At 41.9% G+C, this 13,651-nt stretch overlaps 1 non-coding gene across 1 annotated transcript; it reads left to right on the top strand.

Moving 5' to 3' along the window:
- The first annotated feature begins 7,006 nt into the window (after window positions 1–7,006).
- Window positions 7,007–7,112, top strand: LOC145608029 (small nucleolar RNA R71). The gene has a single exon (XR_014105702.1). It is a non-coding gene; the product is annotated as a small nucleolar RNA R71 (small nucleolar RNA).
- Window positions 7,113–13,651: the final 6,539 nt, after the last annotated feature.

Below are 13,651 nucleotides of genomic sequence, written 5' to 3'. Positions count from 1 at the left end.
CAGGTCATAAGTCGGATCACACCCACCCGGACGATAGGGGTCGTATGGGGGGCTGCCAACGCGTTGGGTAGGGTCGATGGGACCTTCCTAATAGGCGTAGCAAGGGGGGTGGGGTGTTGAGGGTCATAGGATCCCCAATGATTGACCAGACCTTCTCGAGGAGGGTCGTAAGGGAAGTTCACATAGGGCGCTTGAATGCCCGCTTGCACAAGATTGTCATAATTTGCCCTCGCGTAATACCCCCATTGCTCAATGGAAGCTTAATTGTCTCGACGGATATCATCGAGGGTACTACGAAGGGCATTGAAATCAAAAGGAGGAATGGAAGAAGAAGAAGATGCCTCACCTCCCCCGCTAAGGGGGGGAATGATTTGCTCCTGATGGAGGACCGACGGAGGTTAAGGAACTCCATCCCGAGCTCTAGTTCGCCTCAGCTCATTGGGGATGTTTTGCTGAGGGATCTTCCATTTGAGAGGAGCGGAGTGGTCCACCGTAGTGAGGTCGGGGTCCGGGAGGACACACCATTCGATCTCCCTATCGACCAAGAGGATGAATCGGCGCTTGCTAGTAGTGTAGTTGAGGAAGCGGCTGTGACGGAGGGCGCTTATGGAAAGAGCATAAGGAGGGAACTCGTCGGTGATTTCTTCTCGGGTTTGGTGCACGGGTTGGAGCAATTCAATTTGATCTTTTATGCTCCATTCTTCAAAGAAAGAGCAATGATAGTAATCATGCCACCCATAAATATCTCATCACCGAGACGGTTATCCCTAGTATCCAAGAGCCGTTGGATGAAGGTGGAGGAGCATTGAAATTTGAGCCGTTGAGGATTATCGGCCAAGAATAGGCAAGCAACCTCGTCTTTTACCATGGAGCCGAGGTTGGCTCTGAAGAACGCTGCATATTGGAGAAGCCGTACAAAATACCTCAAGGCTATATGAATGATATTGTTCACCTTTGAGGTATTGGTTTGAAACCTATCCTTGTTGGTGATACTCCTCCACCACTCTTGCTCGTTGTATGGAATGCGATGAGAGGAGGTCATTTCGGATGGGTGATCAAGGCCGGTGGCATGCCAAAAGAAGATCTCATTTAGATCACTTTCCGTTAAAGAGTGATCCTCGTTGAACATTTAGAAGTGAATCATGAGTTAAGGATCCTCATCGACATCTTCCGGTTAAAAAACTTCCTTGCGAAGAGAGGCAAGGAATTCAAAAGTCACACACTCGTAAGTGTGAGCGTGGAGGTGAATGAAGTCACCCCATCCAAAGTTTTGAGCCAACCTTACCACCTCATCCAATATTCCCAGCTTCCTCAAAGTTTGGGGGCAAAAAAATCTTGTAGACCGAATCGGACGCTTGACGAGTGACTCATAGATGGACTGAAATTGCTCGTCCGAAGCAATAATGCCATGATCATTGATGCCGGGAGGAGGTGGGAATTGTGGTCCTGAAGATTCTTCCACTCTCTTCCTCTTTGACTTTCCTTTTCCCTTGCAGAACATTTTGATTCTACAAATTCACCAAGAGCATATCATTAGAACAAATTGATAAGAAATGACATAAGAAGCCAAGTAGCTAGCCAAGGTAAAAGTGTATGCATGAGAGTATACAATTCAAGGCATGCATGAATACATTTGAACCAAGGTTTGAATAAGAATTCCTATGTCATTCCTATATTAGTCCTAACAAAGTCTAGGTAAAATTTGGCATGATGTCCCTTAATTTTCATGATATCCATTCATCAAACCATCAAAATCAAACCAAAACAATGAATAACCATCTCCAACAACATCCAACTCATGCATTTCTCAATCATAAAATGGTAACATGAACACCCTAGTATGAAATCAACAATCTTAAGCAAAGACATTGAGATCAAAATAAAACCAAGGCAAACATGCATAATCATCATAACAACATGTTATACTATCAACAACCAATCAATTGCAACAAGTCAATCCAAAGAACCACATGAATCAAACAAGTTATTACTAACAATTTCAAGAATACCACAATTCATAATTAAATATGTAAAACATGGTAAAACTATGAGAAATTAAAGAAATAAAAACATACCACAATTGATTGGAAGCAAGTAAAAACCCAAAAACACCAAAGCACTTAAACCCTTGAAATTGGGGAAAATGAAAAGATGGGTTTTTTGTGAGGAATTTTTGTGGAGATTGTAGAAATTGAGTAGAGGATGGAAAATAAGTGAGAAAGGGTGAAGATTGGAGTGATTTTGATGGAGATTTGAGGTTGTAAGGGGAGGTGTAATGGAGGTTTAGAGTGATAAGGAGGAGAAAGGGGTAGGTGACAAAAATGGGAATGAGGGTCACGAAAATATCAGCAACATAAGAATATGGCAGCAGCAATTTTTTTTCAAATCTGAAGAAAGGTTCGGCCGAACCAAGGGTATGTTCGGTCGAACCACAGTGAAAGTTTGGTCGAACTCACCTTTGGTTCGGTCGAACCATGGCAAAAATTCATTTTTTCTAAATCCAGGTAGAAAGTTCCAGCAAACATGCAAAAATAGAGGAGTGACCGAACCTGGAGAGAGTTCGGTTCGAACTACAGTGCATGTTTGGTCGAACCTCCTAAGGGTTCGGTCGAACCTCTTGGAACACCAAATCTCGGGAAGATCACTTTCTTGAAAAGATTGACCACCACCTTAGAGTCATTCGTTGGAGAAGCCACGGCCTCCGCCCACTTAGACACATAGTCAACGACGACCAAAATATACTTGTTCCCATGTGAAGAAATGAAAGGGCCCATGAAGTTTATAGCCCACACATCAAAAACTTCAAGCTCAAGGATGGGGTTTTGAGGCATTTCATCCCTTCTAGAAATATTCCCCATCCGTTCACATCTATCACAAGTCTTGACAAATATCCAAGCATCCTTGAATAGAGAAGGCCAAAAGAGCATAGATTGAAAGGACCTTTGAGGCGGTCTTTTGAGCACTCATATGCCCACCACAAGGAGAAGAGTGGCACATATGGAGAACACTTTGAACCTCGTCGTTGGGGACGCATCTCCTCAACAAACCATCGACCCCTCTTTTCAATAAAATGGGATCATCCCAAATGTATCTCTTGGCCTCGTGCTTGAGTTTTCGACGTTGTTGCGAAGTGAAATCCGGCGGTATGCCACTACAAGCTAAGTAATTCACAATATCCGCATACCACGGCTCCGATTTCACTTCAAGGACATATAGCACATCATCTCTTAGAGCGTCCTCTATTGGCAAGCCATCATCTTCAAACCTTGCACCGCCCAACCTTGAGAGGTGATCCGCCACCACATTCTCGGCTCCCTTCTTGTCTCTCATCTCATAATCGAAGTCTTGGAGGACTAAAACCCATCTCAACACCCTTGGTTTAGCTTCCTTCTTCCCTATCAAATATTTGATAGCCGAGTGGTCGGTATATACAATTGTCTTAGAACCAATGAGGTAGGTTCTAAACTTCTCGAATGAATGGATAACCGCTAGGAACTCCTTCTCGGTAGTTGTGTAGTTTCGTTGGGCATCATTGAGAATTTAGACAAATAATGTATGACATGAAGTTTCCCTTCCTTTCGTTGTCCAAGAACCAATCCAATGGCCTCGTCGCTTGCATCGCACATGAGCTCAAATGGAAGAGACCAATCCGGACCTTGGACAATAGGAGCGGTGCAAAGGGCTTCTTTCAACCTATAAAAGGACTTATGACAAGAATCATCAAACACAAACTCCTTATCTTGTTGCAATAGGGGTGTGAGAGGCTTAGTGATCATTGAAAAATCTTTTATAAAGCGCCGATAGAACCCGGCATGGCCAAGAAAAGACCTCACTTCCCTCACGTTGGTGGGGGGAGGAAGTTTTTCGATGACCCCAACCTTGGCTCTATCAACCTGAATGCCGGCATGGGAAATTTTGTGCCCAAGAACGATCCCACTTTCCACCATAAAGTGGCACTTTTCCCAATTCAACACGAGGTTAGCCCTCTCACACCTTTCTAAGCAACGAGATAAATTAGATAGACAATCTTCATAGGTGGCTCCACCAACGGAGAAGTCATCCATGAAGACTTCTATCTCATCCTCAATCATATCAATAAAAATGGACATCATGCAACGTTGGAATGTTGCGGGGGCATTACAAAGCCCAAAAGGCATCCTACGATACGCATAAGTACCGTAGGGGCATGTGAAAGTTCTCTTCTCTTGATCCTTTGGGTCAATCGGGATTTGGAAAAATCCCGAGTAACCATCAAGGAAACAATAGAAGAAATGCTTTGTAAGCCTTTCCAACATTTGATCAATGAACGGTAGTGGAAAATGATCTTTGCATGTACTTGTGTTAAGTTGGCGATAGTCAATACACATGCGCCAACTGGTAACAAGTCTAGTGGGTACTAGTTGATCATGATCATTTTTCACTACCGTCATGCCCCCTTTCTTAGGCACAACTTGCACGGGAGATACCCAATCACTATGAGCAATTGGGTAAATAATTCCCGCATCAAGAAGCTTTGCCACTTCCTTCCGCACAACCTCTTGCATGGAAGGGTTAAGCTTTCTTTGCCTTTGCCTAACGGGTTTGGCATCTCCCTCTAGATCAATTTTGTGCATACATAAAGATGGAATAATACCTTTGATATCATCAATGGTATAACCCAAAGTTTTCTTATGTTTTCTCAAAACATTGATCAAGAGGGAGGTTTGCTCCTCCGTTAGGTTAGAATTTACAATCACGGGGAAAGACTCGTCGGGACCAAGAAATGCATACCTCAAGCCCAAAGGTAGAGGTTTCAAGTCTACCTTTGGTGCTCCCTTACCATTGGGGCTCTCTTCTCTTTCTTCAACTTGAAAGAGGTCATGAATGTAAGGAGCCTCTTCTTCCATGCTCGCGCCCTTGCACTCCTTCTTACTTTCCTCAAGCAAATCCTCATAGAATTGTATGTCTTCTTTGTGAGTACCTATCTTTGATTCATTCAACAACACACTTTCAAGACGATCATTAGTAGCATGCAAGTGGGAGCGAGAAAATTCATTAAGAACGATATCAAGAACATCTACCCTAAAGCATTCACCACTTGAGGAGGGTTGTTGCATGACATTATTCAAATCAAACTCAATAGAATCATTGTCAATTTTCAAGGATATCTTCCCCTCCTTCACATCGATGATAGCTCTAGAAGTAGCTAGAAATGGCCTACCCAAAATTATAGGAATCCTCTCATCCTCATCCATCTCTAGCACATAGAAATCCACAGGGAATGTGAACTTTCCTACCCTAAGGGGAATGTCCTCAACTTTGCCCATGGGGAACTAAACGGAACGGTCCGCTAGTTGGAGAGTAATGTTAGTGGGAGAGAGGGTTCCTACACTAAGCTTTTGGTATACGGAATAGGGCATGAGACTCACACTTGCTCCTAAATCGCACAAGGCTTTACCAAATTCAATGCCATTGATAGAACAAGGGATGGAAAAGTTACCCGGATCTTTCAATTTGGTAGGTAGTTTGTTGGAAAGAATTGCACTACAATTGGCGGTCAAACTCACTGTCTCACACTCCCTTCTCCCACTTAAAAGGTCTTTCAAAAATTTGGAATAGTGGGGCATTTGCTTCATAGCATCAACAAAAGGGACGGAAATATGCAAATTCTTAATGACTTCCAAAAACTTTCCAAATTCGGCATCAAGTTTAGCTCTTACAAATCGTTGTGGAAAGGGTAGCTTCTTCTCTCTAGGTTGCAATTTAGGGGCAAGGGGGTGCAGTGGGTTCTTTTCCCCTGGGCACCTCAACATGTTTTTCCTTTTCAACACTCAATGGCTCATTGGGTTTTTCGCCCTCATTCTCTAACTCCACCTCTTCTTGGGGTTCTTCTTCAATTAAAGGGTCACTCCCTACTACCTTCCCACTCCTAGTTGTCACGACATAAAAAGGTTTAGGGTTGACTCCTTGACTTGGGATGTGAGAAGAAGAAGAAGAAGAAGAAGGGGATGAATTAGATGCAAGTTGAGAAATTTGGGTCTCAAGCATTTTAATATGAGCATTGGTTAGTTTTTGGGCCTCTTCATGTTTCTTTTGATCCTCCTCACGCATTTTCAAAAGAGCATCTAATTTAGCCATCACGGGATCGATTGGAGGGGCTTCAAGTTGAAGAGGTTGTTGAGGTGGAGGAAGTTGGGGTTGATGGAAACCCGGAGGCCTATTAGTTTGGGCATAGTTAGAAACAAATTGGCCCCTATTGCCTCCGGTGCCTTGGTTAGGAACATTGCTTTGTTGATTATTTCCCATGGTACCTTGGTCACCAAAATTTTTATTTTGATGGTCATGGTATCGGGAATTAGGTTGTTGGTTTTGATTACCATACCCCCTTTGGTTAGAGTAGCCTTTTCCATTGAAATTGGAAGGGCCTCCCCCACGGTTTCCACCTTGATTCCAACCACGATTTCCACCTTGATTCCAATTCCCCATTTGATTGGAGTTTGGCCTCAAGTTTCCATATTTCCCATTCTAGGAGCGAAATTCATAGCATTGACATTTTCCATATTACCAATGGGAAGGGGGTTGAACTTCACAAGCATATACACAATGAGAGTTATCATGATTATAGGTTTCACAATTAGAACAAAACATGCATCCTTGGGGCATTGTATTGTAAGAAGAGGGGGAGGAAGTATCCATACCATTGCCTCCCTTGGTTGAAGGGGAGGTATTTCCATGAGGGTTGGACCTTTCTTTCATTAATTCATCCATTTTCTTGGTCATTTTGGAGATTTGGGTAGAAAGGTTGTTGATTGCGTTGGCTTGCTCCAATGCATAAACACCCTTGCTAGAAGTAGCATCCCTTTCTCCTTCGTACCAATCATCATAGTTTTTTACGGCCTCCTCTATAATACACTCCACTTCATTCTCTCCTTTGTTCACGATTGGACCACCGGCTGCGGCGTCTAGGCTTGTTCTTCCTTGAGGTGTGAGACCTCCATAGAAAGTGTGAATGAGTTGATACTTGGGTATCCCATGGTGTGGGCATTGACGTTGAAGCTCTTTGTATCGTTCCCATGCCGCACTTAGAGACTCACCACTCTTTTGGCGAAAACCTTGAATCAAAGACCGAGCCTCGGCGGTCTTCCTATGGTTAACATCCTCAAGAAAGCCGTAGTCACTTGGTCCCATGTTGTGAGAGAATTAGGGGGCACCTCAAGAGGGTGGAGTATCTTCTAATTCTCTTGCTCCTCTCGTTGGAGTGTGGGAATTTCTACTCCTTGCTCTTGCTTCTCTTCGAAGTAGGGACAAAGACCTCTCTAGCTCTTGATCGATGGGAATCAAAGATCTTGAGCGGGTTCGTCCTCTGTTCATACAACAAAGCTAAGAAGAACGTAAGCACTGACAAGTAACAAAAGTAGCAAACACTAACATTTAAAGATGAGGTAGTCTCAAACAAGCAATGAAATAGCAATGGAAGCCGTCTCCCCGGCAACGACGCCAATTTGACAAGGCAATAATCGTGTCGTTGAGCGACTACACCTAAATCAAATGAATTTATAACGCTCTACTGACCTAATACGTGTATAGGGTAAATAGAGGGGTCGAACCACAGGGAGAAATGCTTAAGCACTACATTCATTACCTAGGGTCAAAGCTATCTCGGAACAAGAAGTGTGAATAACTAAAAGGTTAAACTAAGAAAGAAATGGATTAAAATTAATATAGCTAGGCACCAAGGGAAATGGGTAGGTGAAGTTGACGCTTAATCATGCAATAACAAAGTAGCATATCAATGGTAAACTAAACATGCATGAATACCGAAGTAAAGGGGTCCAATCTAACCGTCTTCCGGGGTTAATTGGCTTCTCCTAACATAGCCTCTATGTTTCCACATCAGAACCATATATTAGAAGGTGCAAACAAAGAATTATCGATAGTAATGAATCTCAACTAAGTCAAGTTCCATTACTTGTTAGCAAAGACTCATCTTTGATCAACTAACAATGTGCACTTGCAAGAAGACCAAAGAATATCAAGAATGCAAAGGCTTTAATCACCATTAACATAACCCCAACATTATAAGCATGAACAATTAGCAACTACACCATCCCCACACCCTTGGCTAGGTGACTACTCACAAATCATATTGAAAACAATATCAATCATCAAATCAATAAGCATCAACATGATTAATAAGCAAAGAAGAAAAATCAAAGCAAATAAGCAAAATCAAAAACAAAGGTAAAGAGAAAGAGTAAGAGATTGCTCATTAATTGAAGATGAAGGTCCACAAAGGATTGAACAAACTCCTTCTTCAAAATCCAAGTTCATCAATGAAGAAAACCACACTTTGTCTCTCTACCAATGAAGACTAATAGTGTTTTTGTCTCTAGATTAAGCTAAAATGTAGAAAAATTAAAACTAAGTTAATCTAATCTCTCAAAACGTTCTAAGATGGGACTTATATAGTCCGTACAGATCCAGCTGATAAAAGGAGAGGTCCGACCGAACAATGGGAAGGTTCGGCCGGACTACAGGGTAGGTTCGGCCGGACTACAGGGTAGGTTCGGTAGAACCATGGGTAGGTTCGGTCGAACCTCCCTGATCCTGGTCTGGTCGAACTCCTATGGTTCGGCCACTCCTGCAAAACTGCCAAATTTCATCTTGTCCCTGCCTCGACGTTCGGCCGAACCACTAAGCAGGTTCGGCCACACCTTGGTTCGGCCACACCTTCAGGAGGTTCGACCGAACCTCTTCTGAATCATACTTCCTCCAGCTTCCCTTGAGCTTAGCTTCCTCCTCTTTAAAATCCCGATGGTTCCTACAAAGAATAAGCATGAAAATCACAATAAGAACAAAGCGAGAAGACTAAGAAAAGGGAAGATAAAAGAGAAAGAAAAGAGGAAGCAAAACTAAGTAAAAATGCTTAGAAAAAGGGCCAAACAAGTGCAAATGAGGGGAGAATCCTTAGAGAAAAAGGATAAAAGAGTGGCATAAATGTCAATCATCACAATCACTTTTAAATATGTAATTATGAGATTGTTTGAGAATGAATAAGTTTATAAGTTACGAAATGAAGAAAATAGGCAACTGAGAAGCCATTTCGGCTCAAAATGGCTTTATTTTGATGAAATGGACCCAAAAACATAGAAATTTTCTTCTTTTATGTAATTTCAACTCAGAATCACTTATAAATATGTAATTATGAGATTTTTTGAGAATGAATAAGTTTATAAGTTGAGAAATGAAGAAAATAGGCAAGTGAGAAGCCATTTCGGCTCAAAACGGCTTTATTTTGATGAAATGGACCCAAAAACATAGAAATTTTCTTCTTTTATGTAATTTCAACTCACAATAACTTATAAATATGTAATTATGAGATGGTTTGAGAAAGAATAAGTTCATAAGTTGAGAAATGAAGAAAATAGGCAAGTGAGAAGCCGTTTTGGAAAAAAAATGCTTTAATTTGATGAAATGGATCCAAAAACTTAAAATTAGCTTCTTTTATGTCATTTCAAGTGACATTCACTTATAATTATGTAATTACGATACGGTTTGAGAAAGAATAAGTTCATAAGTTGAAAAATGAACAAAATAGGCATGCGAAAAGCCATTCCGTCGAGTGAGTTGAGAAAAAAAAATATGGCTCCAAATATTATTTAAAAAAAAAATACGCAACTTCCGCCGAGGCCGGAACACCCGAGAGTGTTGCCCCCACTGCCAGAACATGTAGCCCGCGCCGAGGCCACAGCAGCCCCGGCATCCGCCCGCTGAGGCTGTGATGAGTGACATTTATGTCACTCCTAAGGAGTAGTTTTAGAGTCCTTTCCGTGTTTATTTTCCCTTATTTTCCTTTTATTCTCTTGTTTTCTCTTTAATAAAGTTTCTAGTTTATTTTGGTAATTTTGGAGTGTTTTGGTTTAGTGTCTTTATTTTATTAGTTTTAGTTTATTTTCGTATTTTATTTTACTTTATTTGCTTGTATAGTTTTTGTTTTATTTTTATTAGTTTAGTTTTATGTCTCTTATTTTCTATTTTATTTTATTTATTTCTATTTTATTTATTTTATTTTATTTGTCGTGGTTTTGTTTTATTTCGTCCTTTGTTTATTTTCATTTTATTTTATTTTATTCTTTGTCCCAATTCTCTCCTCAATCTTGCTCGTGTTTGTTGGTGTGTTCGGGTTGATGCTCGATTTCCATGTTCAAATCAAGTTCGAAGTTCAAGGTTCGAGGCGCAAACTTGAGCCAACCCCTGCTGCTGCCCCTTAACCTTCACCCCACCCCCATTATCCTCAACCACACACCACAGCAGCCACCTATCACCAGCCTGCAACCCCGCAAACACCGCACACACCAGCACCAATTTACTCACCCGCTGCAACCCCTCATACCACTCACCACCAGTCCAACTTCCAACCACCAGCCAACAACCACCTGACCGCCACAGCAACCACAATCACCCACCAATTCACGCGCCCACTGCACCGGCCACCTAGCACCGCACATCCCCTGCAACCCCGCAAACACCACACACACCAGCACCATTGCCCCGCAACAGCAGCCACGCAATCCCCAACACCACCAACACCAACGCAACCCAGCCACCGCAATCAACCTCCCTCAACCAATTACAGCAGCTCGCAATTCACCTCACAACAGCCTGCTTTACACCCGCAATCAGCCGCACCTAAACCAGCAAAAATTAAGCAACCATTTCGCACAAGCAATTCGGCCCCTCAATTAGGCAAATCAGAACAAATTGAAAATCAATCACGTTCGAGCATACCGTTTGTGGTTCGATCGAACTTCGAGTCAGAGACTTTGTGGGTTTTGTTATTCGAAGAAGAGTGGTCGAACATACCCATGGTTCGACCGAACCAACCCCGTAGTTCGGCCGCACCAACCCCGGTTCGATCGAACCATTTCACGAGCTATGCACATGGCTTTTAATGAGGATTGAACGGCCTCGATTTGATGATGATGGTTGATGAATGGTGGTGATAAGATGAGCTTCAATGGAGTTCAACTTGAAGCAGCCAATTTCGGGGAAGAAGAGGGGAATCGGGGGTATCTGATGGTTTTTTTGGGGATTTTGGTTTTTTTTATTATTTTTCTTTTTCTTTTATTTTTATTTCTTTTCCTTTTCCTTTTCTTATTTCTTTTCTCTTTTGTTTTCTTTTCTCTTTTATTTTTCTTTTTATTTTCCTTTTCTTTCTTTATTTTATTTTTCCTTCTTTTATTTTTCTTACTTTGGCTAGCTTAGTATAAATACCCAATTTTTGGGGTAATTAAAAGAATTGAATAACTATCTATTCCTCTCTCTAATTAGTTTTAGTTTTAGGTTAGGTTAGGGTTAGTCTTTATTGGTAGAGAGAGAAAGTGAGGTTTTCTTCATTAATGAACTTGGATTTTGAAGAAGGAGCTTGTTCAATCCTTTGTAGACCTTCATCTTCAATTAATGAGCAATTTCTTACTCTCTTTATTTACCTTTGTTCTTGATTTTGTTTATTTGCTTTTATTTTTCTTCTTTGCTTATTAATCATGTTGATGCTTATTGATTTGACGATTGATATTGTTTTCAACATGATTTGTGAGTAGTCATCTAGCCAAGGGTGTGGGGATGGTGTAGTTGCTAATTGTTCATGCTTTTAATGTTGGAGTTATGTTAATGGTGATTAAAGTCTTTGCATGCTTGATATTATTTGGTCTTTCTTGCAAGTGCACAATGTTAGTTGATCAAAGATGAGTCTTTACTAACAAGTAACGGAAGTTGACTTAGTTGAGATTCATTACTATCGATTGTTATTTAATAGTACCTCCTAGTATATGGTTCTAATGTGGAAACATAGAGGCTATGTTAGGAGAAGCCAATTGACCCCGGAAGGCGGCTAGATTGGACCCTTTACTTCGATATTCATGTATGTTTAGTTTACCATTGATATGCTACTTTGTTGTTGTATGGTCAAGCGTCAACTTCACCTACCCATTTCCCTTGGTGCCTTAATGTTTTATTTCTTGTTTTAGCATTTTTTTAGACTTTAGTTTATTTATCCCCTCTTCCGGACTAGCTTAATTGTCGATAACATTTGGTGGTGTTTACCGTTCTCTGTGGTTCGACCCCTATGCTTGCCTTATACTCGTATTAGGTTTGTTTAGGTTGTATAAATTGTATTTGATCTAGGGATAGACAATTGACGACGCGTTTATTCCCTTGCCAGGCTGCAGCAGCCCAGGTAGCCGCCTGCCGAGGCTACATTAGCCTCGGCAGCCGCTGCCGAGGCTGCTGCATCCCTGGCACTCAGGTGATTCTGATGCCGAAGCAGCCCCGGCAGCGGCTCCCGAGGCCTGAGCTGCCCGGGCAGCCGCTCTGGAGGCCGGAGCAGCGTAGGGAGCACAAGCCGAGGCCGCCACTGCTTTGTCATCAGAGATGGGGGCCGGGGAGTCGTGCTATTTCGGATGTTTTATTTTCAGAAGTGTAGTTAGAAAGTGCCTAACGGTTATTTAACACTAAAAAAATTGAGAAATAAATAATTTACCTCCTTAATCAACCTAACCCACGCACGTGGCCAATCAATGAAGCTACCTATAGCTTGCCAAAGCTTTGTTATCTCAACCTCCTCTATCGGTACGGGTAGTGGTATGTCTTTGAACCCCTAAACCACTGAATCGATCCCAACCGAGTAATGATGTGGCCCCGCTGTGGCACTGGTCGTCGCTTGGGCACTACCATACGCCACGAAACTTAGCTCCCTCGAGTCTGCATGTGTAGGAGTAGGAACCTGCAACAGTACATTAATCATGCCACCTCAGATGTTAATTAACTTAGTATTTTAAAACTTTTAATAACCTAATTGAATTTACCTCAGGTGGCACATCTTCACCACGTATATCACCTTCTCCATGTCTATCACCTTCTCCTTGTCCTTTTGGTTGAGAACATGAGTCGACTGGTGTACTCGCGAGGAACAACAAAGTCGGTAAGTTCATCTGCTTCGCCCAAGCATTGAATTCACCTACTAACTCGTTGCGTACTGGTTCCTTAATTGATGCCACCTTGGCATCCAACTCTCCTAGTGAGTTAACACTAGCGGGAGATCTACCCGATTTCGTGTATTCTGGACCCATCACCTTTTGCCATCCAAGCAACGACCCTCATGAACGTACTACTCGTCTTGGATGGTATGGCCTTCCCAAAGCCATGGTGAAAGGGTCATTGTAGCAAAAGGAAAAAGGATGTTAGTAAGACAGTTAATGGTTTGTATAGTGATTTTGATGCAAAAGTGACTTAAAATTCAACAATTCATAGGTAACTTACAAGCTTATCAGCCATTTTTTTGGTTTCCGGACCCTTGATGACCCATTTCCGGTTTCCTTATCAAACGTATGGAGAGAACAAAAGAAATCACCAGCACGACTCACCAAAGTAGTGATCGTGGAACTAGAGGGTTCCTTCGATGCCACTAGAAGCGATTTAGGGTATAAACCCTTATCGACCCACTCAGGTCTCTTTTCAGCAAATGTCTTAGGCCCCCTACGATGGACGTACTCCTTCATCTCTGCATTATTTTTATTTTGCTCTCGAAGTTCCTACATAAAAACAAATGTTAGTATCATTGCTACAAAAAGATTCAATCTATTATTCAATTGAGATCAGATTTACACAAACTTAC

This window comes from Chenopodium album, chromosome 2, assembly GCF_948465745.1.
Source record: "Chenopodium album chromosome 2, dcCheAlbu1.1, whole genome shotgun sequence".
NCBI lineage: Eukaryota > Viridiplantae > Streptophyta > Magnoliopsida > Caryophyllales > Amaranthaceae > Chenopodium > Chenopodium album.
Note: the sequence above shows the minus strand (reverse complement) of the source record. Positions and strands in the feature narration are given on the sequence as shown.